Source organism: Bombus vancouverensis, chromosome 14 (assembly GCF_051014615.1).
Source record: "Bombus vancouverensis nearcticus chromosome 14, iyBomVanc1_principal, whole genome shotgun sequence".
Classification (NCBI taxonomy): Eukaryota; Metazoa; Arthropoda; class Insecta; order Hymenoptera; family Apidae; genus Bombus; species Bombus vancouverensis.
Window position 1 is genome coordinate 10,783,895 of NC_134924.1, and position 13,981 is coordinate 10,797,875.

The window sequence follows — 13,981 nt, forward strand, 5'->3', positions numbered from 1 at the left end:
CATCTTAGTAACCAGTTATGCTTCTTTTGTAAAATAGAAATAATCAACGTTCCTACATAAACCATCTTAGCCTGCCTAATTTCCGTTGCATTCGTCCGAAGCTTGCACGTGTCCAGCCTATCCGATATCAGCATATACCATCGCCTCGAAAGCCCCCATTACACCTCGACGTAGACACGCACACGTACACAGGGGCAGCGTGATAAAGTAGAAAAGCTCTCTGTTCCTGTCCATCTAGGTGCAACGCGTTTGTCCGTCCTTCTCGACGGTTCACCGTTGCGAAGCATACGAGCGCGTGGTCAGCTTGCGAAAAAGCTCTCCGTCGTTCCAATGGTGTCTATTCTATCATCCTCTTCGTCTTCGTCCACACCAGCCGCGCGGCTCGTTTTCTCTTTTTCACCAGCGATCGTTCCACAAGCTCCGTCTCCGTCTTCTGAACGGCTGGCCAGTCGAGTGCGTCTCGGACGAGATCGGGGATGTTCGTGTCGTTTGCAGTCGTCCTCGTTACGCCCTCGTGGACGTCACGGCGCGTCATCTTCCTCTCGTAATTTATCCCCTTCTCCCGGCGTAACCTGTTCACCCACCACCGACGATTCCGTCGCAAGCTTCCACGATCGAGATCCTCCTCGTCACACAAACGACTCCCTCGTTGATATCGTCTTCCTCTGAATTCATTCAGTGCCGGCTGCTGGACTCTGGTTACCCTATGCAACGAGCATTTCTTCGAGTCAACGAGAATAGGCCAACGTGTAATAAGTTCTTAAGCTTAATAAACATTTCTTTCTCTTCTTTTCTTATTTCTATTATTCTCTATCTCTAGAAGATGTTGTTACGTATAAGAAAATTTCATGCTGATAGAATAAAAATAGAATCGTCCGTTGTCGAACACTGCCCCTAACTGTCTCCCTATGACAAAGATCGTATCGGAGAAAAGTTAGACTGGAAAAGAAAAACAAAAAGTGGTCCGCGACAACGACCGAACGGTAGGTGAAACGTTCGCGAGAAACATCTCATCATAAATCTTGAATTTTGCCGGGGCAGTCGGAGCGGGTGCCGCTAGGCCGGTGCCAAGGGGCGGTCATGTCCTCGCCGTCGTTCGGCTCGTTCCTTCTTTCTCGCGTTACAAACATTCCCGCATAAGTGAGTCTCTGTCGCGCATCCGGCGTTCACTTTCTCTGTTCTTTGGTCGGTCGGATCCGATCGCACTGCCGCGGCTCTCACAGCTCGCTAGGAGAAGCAGGCGGCGAGCTTTCGTGTCCGAACGGCAGGGGAGCCACCGTCCGGGGCAGCGGCCAAGAGGGGCCACCGGCTTGCCTCCGCTTGCTGGCCGGCGCGCGTGTTTCTCTCCCTTCGGCTTACAGCATCCGCCGGACCTTCTCCTCTCTCCGCCTACGCGGTGCGAGTATGCTGTGTGCGCCAGTGCGCCCGCAAGCCCGCAAGTTCGCGCTCCGCCACGCAGCCCAAGCTCTCTCTAGCCGCGCGCTGATCGGCCACGTTCGTCAGCCGGGCCCCACGCAAAAAGGCAGCGGGGCCGCGCGCGAGCCGACTGGACACGGACACACACGACGGACGATTTCTTACTGTTAATTCGAAGACAAACACGAACGAACGGACCGTGCCGGCTTGGCGAGCAACGCGTCTCCAAGACAAGTCTCTTAAGGAAACGATCATTCTTATATACTATATATACATATACATAGTAACGTTCTCGCTCGCCGCTCAAGGAAACAGTTCGACGACGTGGTGTGACACGTAATACGAGTGAAAACATTCGAAACACGCGCGCTCCGACCTGATCACACGAGACCTCTTCGAAGAAACGGGCAGTGACTGTGAGGAAACGAACAGGATATCACGGACTGCTATCCAGTGCGCTGTTTTCGTTTGTGAAACACCGTTTACGCACGTCCTCGAACACGTCTTCTTGGGATCGCCGCGATCGTACAGGTGAGTCCACCTCCTCAACGATCATCAGGATTTTTTTGTTTTTCTTTTTCGTTCGTTTCTTTCGTTTCTCCTTTTGGTGTTCGATCTGCCTTTCACAGGAACGGTCGCGAGGAATGTCTCGTGGGGTGGCACTAGCGAGGTGTTTCAGTGTACGATGAAGAATTTTTTAATTTACGTCGTTAGAATGTCTCGAGGGAATATACTTTGTAATTGGAAATTGATCGTTTCGTAGGTTTGTAAGGTGTATCGTGAGGAAATGTCATCGTTGCCAAGAACTGTCAGATCGATTCTGACTAACAGTGATGCTCTGTACTTTAAAATATTTAAATATATCATTTTTAAAGAACGGGTAGCTATTAAGTTTTTCTCTTTTCGTCTATTATCTGTTTATTCTGAGGTTCAAAGAAACCGTCCAGTGACGACAGAATTGCTTCCGTTGGATTTTTATATTTTCGCTTCTAACTTCTTCAAAATCGTCAAATGATTACCCTGTTACAGTGCTTTTTATTTTCCCAGTGAGATTAATAAAATTCTGTTCCTTCGTTTCAAGTTGTATCGCAAGTTGTATCGCAAGTTACTTTCATAGTTCGATTGCTTCTTTTCTGTAAAATCTAATAGGAAATAGCGTATTTTTGAAGCTGAAGGATGTATTTTTCAGTCGCGATTAGGCGATTTCCCTTTGGTCTAAGTGGCTTGTCTGTCGTTCACAGATACATTCCCCTTTTTCGTAGACATTTCTCAAGCAAAGACGCGTCTCTGATTGTGTGGTGACACTCGTGGTGACAGTGTACAGTGGTGGTGGTGCTAATTGTGAGCTAAACAACACGATTAATCAATACGATTGCGAGATGAGAATAAATTTTGAAAATTAGCCGGAATGAGGGACAAATCGTATACTAACGATCGTATGAAAACAGTGCAAGTGACATTTCGTTCTAAGAATTCGGTTAAAACACGTGTCACTGGACGTTTGTGTGATGGAAAAATTTCTCGTAAATATAAGAGTCTGTTAATAAAGTGACAATTACGTATTAATTTCGTCATTATTAAATCGAAACACAATTGCCGAGGTGCAAATATAATGAAAATCAAAGTCACGTGTGCGCGTAATTAAAATATCGCAAATATGAATGTTTCATTCTCGGTATATTAATATTCCAGTCCGTGTATATTAATAAACATATGCCGATGGGCTTCGTCATCGGAAAACTATGCGGCTGATCTTAAAACAAAAAATAGGAGAATATTTTAACAGCTAAGATTTCCATTCAATTTGCAAGAAGTCCAGTGAAACGCGTATGAATAAATATAGTAGTTTTCAAAGAAAATGTGAATGAAATCGAGCCGATAAAATCTTTGATCAAGACGTGTGAAAAACTATTAGAACATTTTTATGGTAACTCATTCTACTATCAAATATACGTAAAATGGTATAAATTGGTTGGTGTTGAAATAGTAATGAAGGTATTATTATTAGAGCATTAGAAATAACTCGTGGAACGTGTATCTAATAAAAAATGTACGAATCGTCCGCCTCGAAGTAGATACGGTCAGTTCTTGTCAGACGTAAGATGATACATACGCCCGAACTACTCTTCCGTCGGCAACCAGATAAAACGGGACATGTTTAGAAAATAAAAGATGAATAACACGAGATAATGAAAGATAACATTATACATTTTTAAATAAAACTTGTAAAATGATAGATTAAAGATGCGAATAATACTGACGTTACCGGAAATTGAAAAATAAGAATAATCATATCTAACATACGTATCAAATCACTAATATACACTAAAAAGTAATAAAAACATCTCTAAATATCACGTCCGTATTAATAAAAACATATTTTCGTTTAATCACAATCGATCGTGTTATCAAGTCGTATTAAAACACTTAAATCGTGATTTAAAACCGATAAATGTACTCAAATTGTCTAAAACTCGATGAACGATCGATATTATCGTAAAAATTAACGAAATTAATCTTTATAAGCATTTCCGACTCTAATCGTAAAATCACCACCGGAATAATCTTGTCCGCAAATTCGAATCGGCTGCGTTGGAGGACAAAACAACGTTTACAGAATGATTTTCGGTGCAATCACGAGAACTCTATCGAGTACGAAAAATTAGACACTTTCACGATACTATAAAGACCCCTAATCGTGGCGGCGTCCTCGTGGAACTGAGGGTCCGAAAATCAGTATCTAGCTTCGATCACGAATCCGGTGGAACCAGTTTCGCCGGTCCGAGCAAAGGGTTGGGCAAAAAATAAAAAAGAAAAAAGAATGTATGCACAGGCAGTCATGCAGGAAGGGTTACCGATGGAACGCAACCTCGGAAGCGTTTTGTTGTTGAAATGCCGCGTGGCAGTTGGCAACTCGATCGATGACCGCGTATAAACAGCTAATAATCAAACGAATCGTGTCATAAACAATCCTGCGGGGGCGGTAGAGTGGTGGTAAAAGTATAAATGAATTTCGATGGCAGAGTGGGGTGCAACAATGTGACGGGGTGGGGGTGATCAATTTGAAAAGCATAGGAAATCTCGACCCGCTGAAAAATTTCGTTTCGATGTCCGACTTTCATCTGGATGTTTCCAGTTTTCAGTTACATCGATGTGTCATAGTGTGATTTCTCGAACATTCTAAGTTTTTTGATATTTTCGAATATCAAAAGTAACCTTCCTTTTTCCTCTATAACTTCGTTCAACGATTCTTTTCATCTACTTTGGACAGGGAAAGATCGTCAGATACAACGATAGGAAGAAAACACTTGATGTGCTTGATCGATTTTGAATTGGATCTTGTTCGAATCCCAAGCTCAACTTCTAAATCATTGGATCCGCTCAGATTTTGCGTAGGTTGCATTGAATACGTTGCGTATAGTGGAACATGTGTTTGATCAAGTCCGAGCTGCTACTTTGAAAAGCTGAACGCTACTTTCGCGTTGAAAGGTTTCATTGACGTTTGTTCTTGTTTCTATTAAATCGTAGAGGCACGCGCTATGGGAAAGAAACGAACGTGTTCCACTGTGAGAAGTCAGACAGTGGACTCTGCTTTTATTCATCTTATTCTGCGATGACGTGTCTCCGTACCAAAATATGTACCAACTTATTTTACTTTCGCGAATCATCCAACTAATACATGGAATCTAGTTAGATCTTTTTATTCGTTAAAAGTCAATTTCGTAATCCTTGTACGGAGATTCATTGAAATTCCAAATACACACCTTCGCAGAAATTTATATTAAAATGCAGCAGGCAAAATTGAATAAAGTTCAGGCAATATCAGGCAAAGTTCAAGCAAATTAAAATCAAGTAAGAGCATCCTGAAATTTTCAACGTTTGGTCAAATTTTTCGACGTCGAGTCAAAGTTGAAAATGTCTACAGTCGTATAAATCTCGCAAAAACGTAACAGGGATCACAAACTATATTTCATTTTTCTCTGTCACCCATCGTCAGTTTAATCTTTCGCATCCCTTTACGCTGCATGTCAACGCTTCCGTTAAAATCAGACACCTTGTCCCTTCGTTAACACGCAAAACTTCTAATAGCGCAGGGAATCTTTCGCTATTCACTTCTAAACCTGTCAAATAATTTCCACGTCCGTCCCGCATCGTTTACGTCCTTTGTCAGCGCGAAAAGTTCGAATCCTGACCCCTTTCCTGACTATTTCTCCGAAATACCAAAAAAATCGAATTCTGAAAGATCCGGGCAAAAACTAAAACCTCGGAGCTGGTACGTCCGATCGGGAAGAAATGGGGGCGAAAGTGATCTTGCCGGTCACGTCACAGCAACACGACGACAGGACTGAATACGTACACGTCGAAGATCGATGTGCCTAAAAAAGGTCCTCAAAAAAAAAAAAAAAACAACACACTGACAACAATATATACCGACTCTGTGAAAAAGCACGAGGTCGTTCTCGTTGTTGTCGTCTCCCGTTGGTGGGAGACTCTGGGTGGTCAAGGTGGGGGTATGTATGTTCCGAGGGTGAACGGTATGATAACGTCGAACAGGTCGACACGCGATGTATCGGTCGGTGAAGAGAGGAAAAAAATGGGGGTGGACGGGGAGGGGGAGGATTGAAGGTTGCCCCCGAAAGAATCGAAAGTTTCGTCGAGTCAGAGTGAGAGAGAAAAAGAGACTGTGCGATCGAGTGAAGAAGAAAAGAGAAGGAGAGGATTGAAAAAGGGGTTGGGTTGAGTCGTGGTTGCTTGCAAGGGCTAGTATAGAGAGAAAAGAGAGAGGAAGACAGAGAGGAGAGGTTAGGAAGAAGGGGTAGCCTGGTATCGAGAAAGAGAAGGGGATAGTGGTAGAGAAGGTATAAGGAGGGGTAGAAGGAAAAGTCTGTCGGATGGTAGGGGTACACGAGGCGAGGGTGAGTGGGTTAACTGCAAAACCCGATCGTCCGTGTTTTTATCTTAAGACGACTCTCCGACTAGAAGCCGCGTAGGAGACGAAGAGAAGAAGGGGTTCGTCGGTGGTGATTCTGGAAGGGGTTCTTCTCAAGCTCGGAGTCCAGCTGGAGGGGTAGAAACGACAACGGCGGCGGCGTCGACGTCGGCGGCGGTGGCGGCGTGCGTCGCGGGGTATAGAGGTTTCTGGTGGTGGCAGCGCTGGACCGTCTGGGGGTGGGTGGGGGTGGTAGTCTCACTCCTACGGAAGAAATGGTGGGGATAAGACTACCCTCGGAGGCAGGAGTGCGTTTGCGCCGCCGCCGTGGAGGTGGCATCGGGTGCTAAGGGTTGCTTATTCGCCCCAGTCCCTGGCGGCGGAGGGGTGGTCTCTCTCTCGCCCGCTCACGACGGGGGTGGGGAACCCCTCGTCCCCGACTGCAGGGTTAGGGTGGTCTTTAGGTCTGTCAGTAGCAAAGCGGCGGCCTCATCATACGGAGCTGCCGGGCTGACCAGCCAGGCCGAAATCACTTAAGACGCGTACACCTTGTAATATAACCACCGTAGAGGCGCGCGCGCGCTCCCGCGTCGTCCGCACCTACACCTACTCACACGTATATACATACACGTACATACGACTACCCACAACCACACCGTACATATACATATGTGTACATTGAAACGCGCGCGCGCGACCAAAATTCTATATGTATATATAAGCTGGTACACGCACCAACACTGCAACTCACATACGCACAACTGCCCAACCAATACAGGTCGATCCACATCGCGCTTATTTACCACACACGATCGTGCCGAAACACGCGGACACTGCTCTCTTATACTACGTACACGCGCGTATCCGATGCGTATACCAGTCAACAACGCGAGCGCGGTCATCGGTCAGTTCTCCTAATATACGTGCACCTTAAGGACACGGAGGTGCATACGTCCTGCGAAGACGCGTACGTTGAAACAGTGGTGTACACGGATCGTTTGAACAGAGGTGAGATGTGAGGTGAGGAGACACGACGCGCAGTGGTGGTCGACCGATTAAGAACGCGAACAGACGGTGATTCTTGATTCAGTGCTGGACGCGTGAACATAGAAAGAGGAACAAAACGGAATCTATATGTGTCGTGATTGGCATTCGTCACCGTGTACATCGTCGATGCCAGTTATCGTCACGATGAAACGATCGTGGATTAGTTTACCGCCGTAACAGGACACCGTTCGTTGGTTTTCGTGAATGAAAGATGCTCGGGATTGTATAGAACAAAGATGACCGGACAGTATCGTGAAAATCGAGTACAGTGTGTAAGAACATTGTGAGGCTGCTGCCGGTAGAAGGCAGTAGATCCCTCTGCTTCTTCGTCACGTTGGTCAGTGGTTTGTCGACCTTCGACCGAGACTGTTGTGTTTCTACGTACAACTCTACGCTCGTGTGACCGACTCGACCCACGACTGTTCCGTTGATCATCCCTCGTGTTATACTACGTCGTGACTCAGTGTGACACGTGTATTTTTTATCGTCCGGATAAACGTGGCTGCGTCGACAATAATAAGGTAATACATCGTGAATGTCCCGTTGACATGTGTTCACTAATCAACCAGGTTCAAGTGATTCTAGTGATTCTAAATTTCTTCATGTTCCCCAATTATCTTAGGATTCGTTTCTTCAATTTCCATCTATTAGAGTATTGTTATAGGAGAGATGTTCGTCGACTGTCCCGTGATCATCGAAGAAGAAACCTGTGCTAATCATGTCGTTAAGACACTCGGCGGTACTGAGTTCCGCCCGTGAAATTCGACGTTATTCTCCGAAAAAGTTTAACGAATCGAGGAATAGGTTACGTGATACCTTCCTTCGCTGATTATTGTGAAGTACGATGAAAATTAACCCGTCTCGGTGATCGACGAGCAAAATTGATTGGTTTGCAATTGTACCGGTGGAACTTCAGTATCGTCGAGTCTCATAAAAAATTTCGCATGTCAAAATTCGACGACAATAAAATCGCGGTTGTTAGCTGTTGACTATCAGTGGCCATGGATTGTAATTTTAATGAAGCCGCCTTTACGATTTGTACGGAACCGTTGTTCGACAGTGATTGCGTGCTGTTTTTCAAGCTGAATGAACACACGATCGGTGTTTAACACAGACAGAGAGAAAGGGAGAGAAAGAGAGTGTGCGGGTGTATGTGTGAGTGAGACGAGTATTTAAAAAAAAACGCGTTCGCTTGTCGAACAGCGCTGAAAAGAGCAGCGGATCGTATTATTTGGTGGTGTTTAATTGAGATTTAATTGACCCCTCCATTATTCATCGCGATTGTCAATGAGCGGTTTACGCGGTGTATGCGACCAGTGTTTCACTTTCGTTCCATCGAATCCTAACCATGAAATACAATTTATGTTTTTTTTATGTTGCGTTGCATTTTTATTTATTTCTTTTCCTTTCTTATCCTTTTGTTTTCCTTACATCAACTTGATCGTGCAAGTTCCATCATGCCATTTTTCAGCAGTTCTAGCAAAAATTTCATACAGTGACGATCGTTTTTTCACTTTGAAAAAATTAAGAAATGAAGTATAGAAAAGTCTTGCGCGATCAAGAGCACTTATGCTCTTACATTTAATTTAGTTATTATTCATTTGCTTACTGCAATTTATTTGCAATTTAATTGCTTCTCACAGCGTGAAATTTCAATCATCGAACGTGTCAAGGAACGGTGCATGTTTCAACAAACAAAAAAAAAGGAAAGAAAAGAAAGAGAAGAGAAAATGAAAGAAAAGGAAACAACTGTGAACACCGTGACAACGATTAATTAGCACGGCAACGAGCGCATTGCCGCGGTACTGGAAAGAATGGGTACGCGTGACGTTTCAATAATCATTTTAAATCCATTTCGTGATTCTGCGTCCTCTCCGTCGGCAGTCTTTCGTATCAGGTCACAGTCTTTCTCTCTTTTTCTCGGTTTTTGTCCATCGCCAAGTGGATTCTACCCAATAATAGATCAAAATCGCGCTGTCATCCAACCAAGATCGATATTTCACGCCCTTGCGCTTCCGTGATAGCTTCTGAATTGTTCAAACGATCCAGTCTACGATACGTGCCTAAATACAAACAGCCAAATTTATACAAGATACCTACGATTAATTCAACGTCTTGTGGTTAGGACCATCGCGGAAATGACTATTCTGTTCGCTTTAAATAGCAATAGTCTAAAATCACGAGGAAGAGACGCGAGATTACTCTGTTGATCGGTCTTAGTAGTAGCAAGCGTGTGTGGTCAGACGTCGCGGTCCGATAGACTACGAACGCCTGGCGCCTGAGACGAGAGAGAACCCGTCATGCACAATGGTAAAGCTCCATTCAAGGGAATTATATTTATTGTGATCAATAGTTCGGTCTCTCTTTACCCTATATCGAATAACTAGCCACGGTGCTTGCTGCTGCTGGTTTATTTATCAGAAGCGAGAGACACTCGAGTTGTTCCCCGACCTTCAATAATTCAGTCAGATGTCATTATTTCGATGTATATTTCTCACCGTAGTAAGGGCTTGATTCTGTATGCATTCCGACATGTTCGAGCTGTCAGCAGGATGAACGTGGAGGAAACGGGTAATAATACCTTTTACAAAGAATTCGATACGTTATCGCGAGAAGTTGAGAATAATCATATATATATATACGTAGGACGTATGCAAATTTTTGACAGAATATTATTTGTCTTCGCTCTTCGAGTTGTCTAATTCGACTTCATCGAGTCGTTTACTATTTTTATGCTTGGCGAATTTGAATGGTTCTTGAACTCGAAGGGATCGGTCGGCGATCGCACGGGAAATCGGAGGCGGCAGAAAAAAAGCGGTATTTTTTTACAGCGATGAGGGGGAAAAATGTCGAGCCTTTCTTCGATAATTCTTTGATTCGTAAGGGGCCTTTGACCTATAATCAGCGAACGTGTCGAACAATACGGGGCAGCTGTCACTGTCCCTGTCTCTGTCGCTGTCGTCCGTTATCAACATCTGCCTCGTAAAGCAGCGCGGTCCGCGTGTGCATGTATGTGCACGCGTGCACACACGCGCGCACGGGTGCAAACAACGCCGAAGCCAGCATAATCTACGACAGCTTCGAATTCAGAGTTTCACGCTTATCGCGAGCACTCCTTCCAATATTTGTTCTCGGCGAAAAGGGGATCGAGTGACTTTTATCAAATGGATGTATTGTTAGCGAGAGAATGGACTACGCTTTCCCACACGGGAACAGCCTCCTTAACGTTCGCGATCGTTTTCACGGGGTTCATTAACCATGCACGCGGACCATGACAAAGCTGTCCGGTATCGTTGTCCGTAAGGAAATGCGACGACTCCCTTTTGCTTTCGAAACGCAGCGCGATTTGACAGCTCGATCCCGTACAACGATGGTGTCGCTTGTTTCTGGTTACGAAAAAAAAAAAAGAAAAAGAAAAAAAAAACGTTGAATACGATCGCGTATTCGATTCGAGGTCGTTCAATTAGTATCGAACCGGGAATAGAACAGTGACGGTTGTTTCGAACTTTTTTCCGCAATTTATATTGCTACTTTCGAGTATGCTGAAAAAATGGTTATGAAACTCCATGAGGTCATTAGACGATGTATTTGTTAATTATTCGATGATTTCTTACGTTTGATATAATTAATTCGTGAAATGTGTAAAAATAGTCTGAGAATTTTTAATTGACTGTACAAAAAGCTTCTTTGATTAATAGTCTGATCAATCTGTTATATTTTATCGCGAATTGTATGATATCTTATGAAAATTGGTCTTTTCCGTTCGATGCCATACGCTACCGAGTTTTACGGTAATGCTTGGTAATAAGATAAGAAAATTAAATATTTGTACGATATTTAATGGCTAATAGTTTATTCGCAATCATATTGATAAAAAATACTATACGCGACTTTACAATCGAAATCCATTGACATTCCTAGAGAAAAATACATCAGAGAATTTCACATAAAAGAAACTACTTTTTCGCATAAATGTTTCTTGCTATAATACTCTAGATTCTAGACACTTTAAATTCTTCACGATTCTATTCAACAATTTCGAATTTTTCTAACTTGGCTTATTTATGAAATCTAAAGAAAAATACGTTCCTCGCCATCTTCGATATTTCTTCGAAATTCTGAACTGCAAGGTTGCGTTACGAATTTGATATCCTGTCAAAAAATGAAAGAGATTAGACGAACTCTAGCGACTGAAAGTCAATCGGTCAGAATTAAACTCTCCGTCGGTTCTTTGTTACCTAAGATCTTAGATCTCCTCGGCTTCGAATCTTAATTAATTTTCCTAAAACCAATTTGCCACGGGGATCACGCGAAATCTCGGTTGCGCGGAGTCGACGGAAACTTTTTCCACGAGCGGCTGTTCGAGGCTTAAAATGGGAACGAGGTATACGTTGCCTAATGAAATCTCAGAATCTCGCCATTAGGAATCCCGCGGGGGTGCGTCGCGTTTCTCAAACTTCTCGTTCACTTTGCCTGCGAAACTTGAGCTCCGCTTCCGGCTTAACTTTTCACCGACGTTCTGAGGAACGTCGCGCAAACGGTAATGCGTCGCGACGATTCGATTCGTTGGAATGTATCCGGCCAAAGTTGTCCATTGTAATGCACCGAGTTGCAAATTTATTTCTGAATTTATTTTATTTAGCTTTGGACAAGGCTTAAATCGAAGCCGAATTTCAAGACCTGTCATTTTCAACGAATAGAATCTAGCCATGCACGGTTATCGAATGTTCGTAAAAGCAACAGTAGATGTTTTAATAGCGTTCTCCTAAAATACGATAATCGTAAAACCGAATAAAAATTTATATTCGTAACTGTCAAAAATTCTGCTCGTGTTACATTGAAAAGAAAATACGTTGTGCATTTATATTTGAATATTGACAAGTGTTTTATAGATTTATATCTATAAAAATACCTTAATCTTCGACGCAACTTTTCAAATTCTTTAACATTTTTGCATGGAAGCTTATCTCTTACTCGAAAAGAAATCTTTTACTCTAAATTCCGAGCAGAACGTAAAAATATGGATGCATTCTCTTAGTTTAGGAGATTTGTCCATACGATTTCATTCTGAAAAACAGTTGTCACATTTTTAACGCCGAAATGCAGCCGTGTTGTCAGCAATGGAACGAAGATCGAACGATTAGGCGACGTTCCAAATGCTTCCCATTTCATCGAGCCGCTGCTAAGCTTTCAAAATCGCTATGCAGGGTTATGTCTTGGCAAGTGTTGGGAATAACGACTTCTAGGCGCTCCCAAATGGCGGCTGTTGTCAGGATTTGCTAAGTTCTCGAGTGCCACACCGTGACGCATCTTAACGTATCCTCGCGTCATCGTCTGAGTAACGAAAGTTTCATCGTCGAGTCTCGATTGTCGAGCCTAATCTCGTGGGAGGCGAAGAAGTCGCGAGCTAAATCGCATACGAATCAACCGAATTTACAATTATGAATTTCATCTAGAGGACAATTCGTTTTGTCAATTTTGAGAATAACTGCTTTTTTCTATTAGATTAATGGTAAGAAGCAATTTGTAAATAACTAAGTATTTTTTAATCTTGCGAAATTCGTGTTAGTCACGCCAATGTTAATCTTAACTACTCTGTTGACTCTAATGTCACCTTTACTGTTTGTTATATGTTCCTAGAAAAATATGATATAATACATAGATTTTTTGTGCCGAGCTTTTAATTTCAATGAAGCGAAGTCTCCATGGATAAAAACTATTTTGTCCTCATCGTGTGAATTGATTATCTTGCTAAGATAAATAAATAATAATAATAATAAAAGCTAAGATAAAAAAGTCCTTAAGTTTTTCAAACTGTGCAGCTTTATATTGTTTTTAAAATTGTTTGTCTTGGTAATTTATATTTGCATAAAGTTTTCTTTGCTCTACCTTTAACATTCGAAATTACAAATTTTCGTCATATAGTGGAACAACTATATCGTTACACTTCGTTGTATCCAAATAGGTTGATAAACGCTTACTAATATATTTTCCATCTAATCGTGGTATTACTTAATTTTATTATCACTCACTTTCGTGACATGTCGGATAATTATTGATTCTGAGTTAAAAATGACTATTTTATAATTGATCTTAAATAAATAAGTAGGTTCCAGAATAATCTATCGGCTTCTCGTCATGTTTTTACAAATATTATTTATGTATTTTTCCTTCCTTGTTTAATCCGTTCGGTTTATATGTATCTGCAAAAAATATCTGATAGCCCGTTCCGTCAATCATAGTTACACCTAGTTTTTTCCTAAATTTAAAAGTACATTTCAAAATGTATGCCCTTAATACGCTAAATAATAGGAATCTTGATTGGCAGAATGTCACATAATCCAATAATCATAAAATCGATATTCTAGTATAAAAATTCATAGAATACCATAGAAATCAAAATTTGACAATATTCAAAATAAAATTTCAATCGTGTACAGTTTGTCGATTTAATACAGTCGCTATAAATATTATAATCCTTTACTCAATTATTTCAACTAATTTTTCATTTAATACTAGTAATACACGTAATAATAATACGAAACAAGTAATCAAATTTGCTTGTCACTAGTGACAATTGCGGTATTT

At 42.2% G+C, this 13,981-nt stretch overlaps 1 long non-coding RNA gene across 1 annotated transcript in view; it reads left to right on the forward strand.

The window, feature by feature from the left end:
* Positions 1–1,406: 1,406 nt before the first annotated feature.
* LOC117154459 (uncharacterized) overlaps positions 1,407–13,981 on the forward strand; it is a 115,399-nt gene continuing 102,824 nt past the window's right edge. The window contains exon 1 of the long non-coding RNA XR_004463782.2: positions 1,407–1,947. This is a non-coding gene — a long non-coding RNA (uncharacterized LOC117154459). The remainder of the gene's footprint in view (positions 1,948–13,981) is intronic.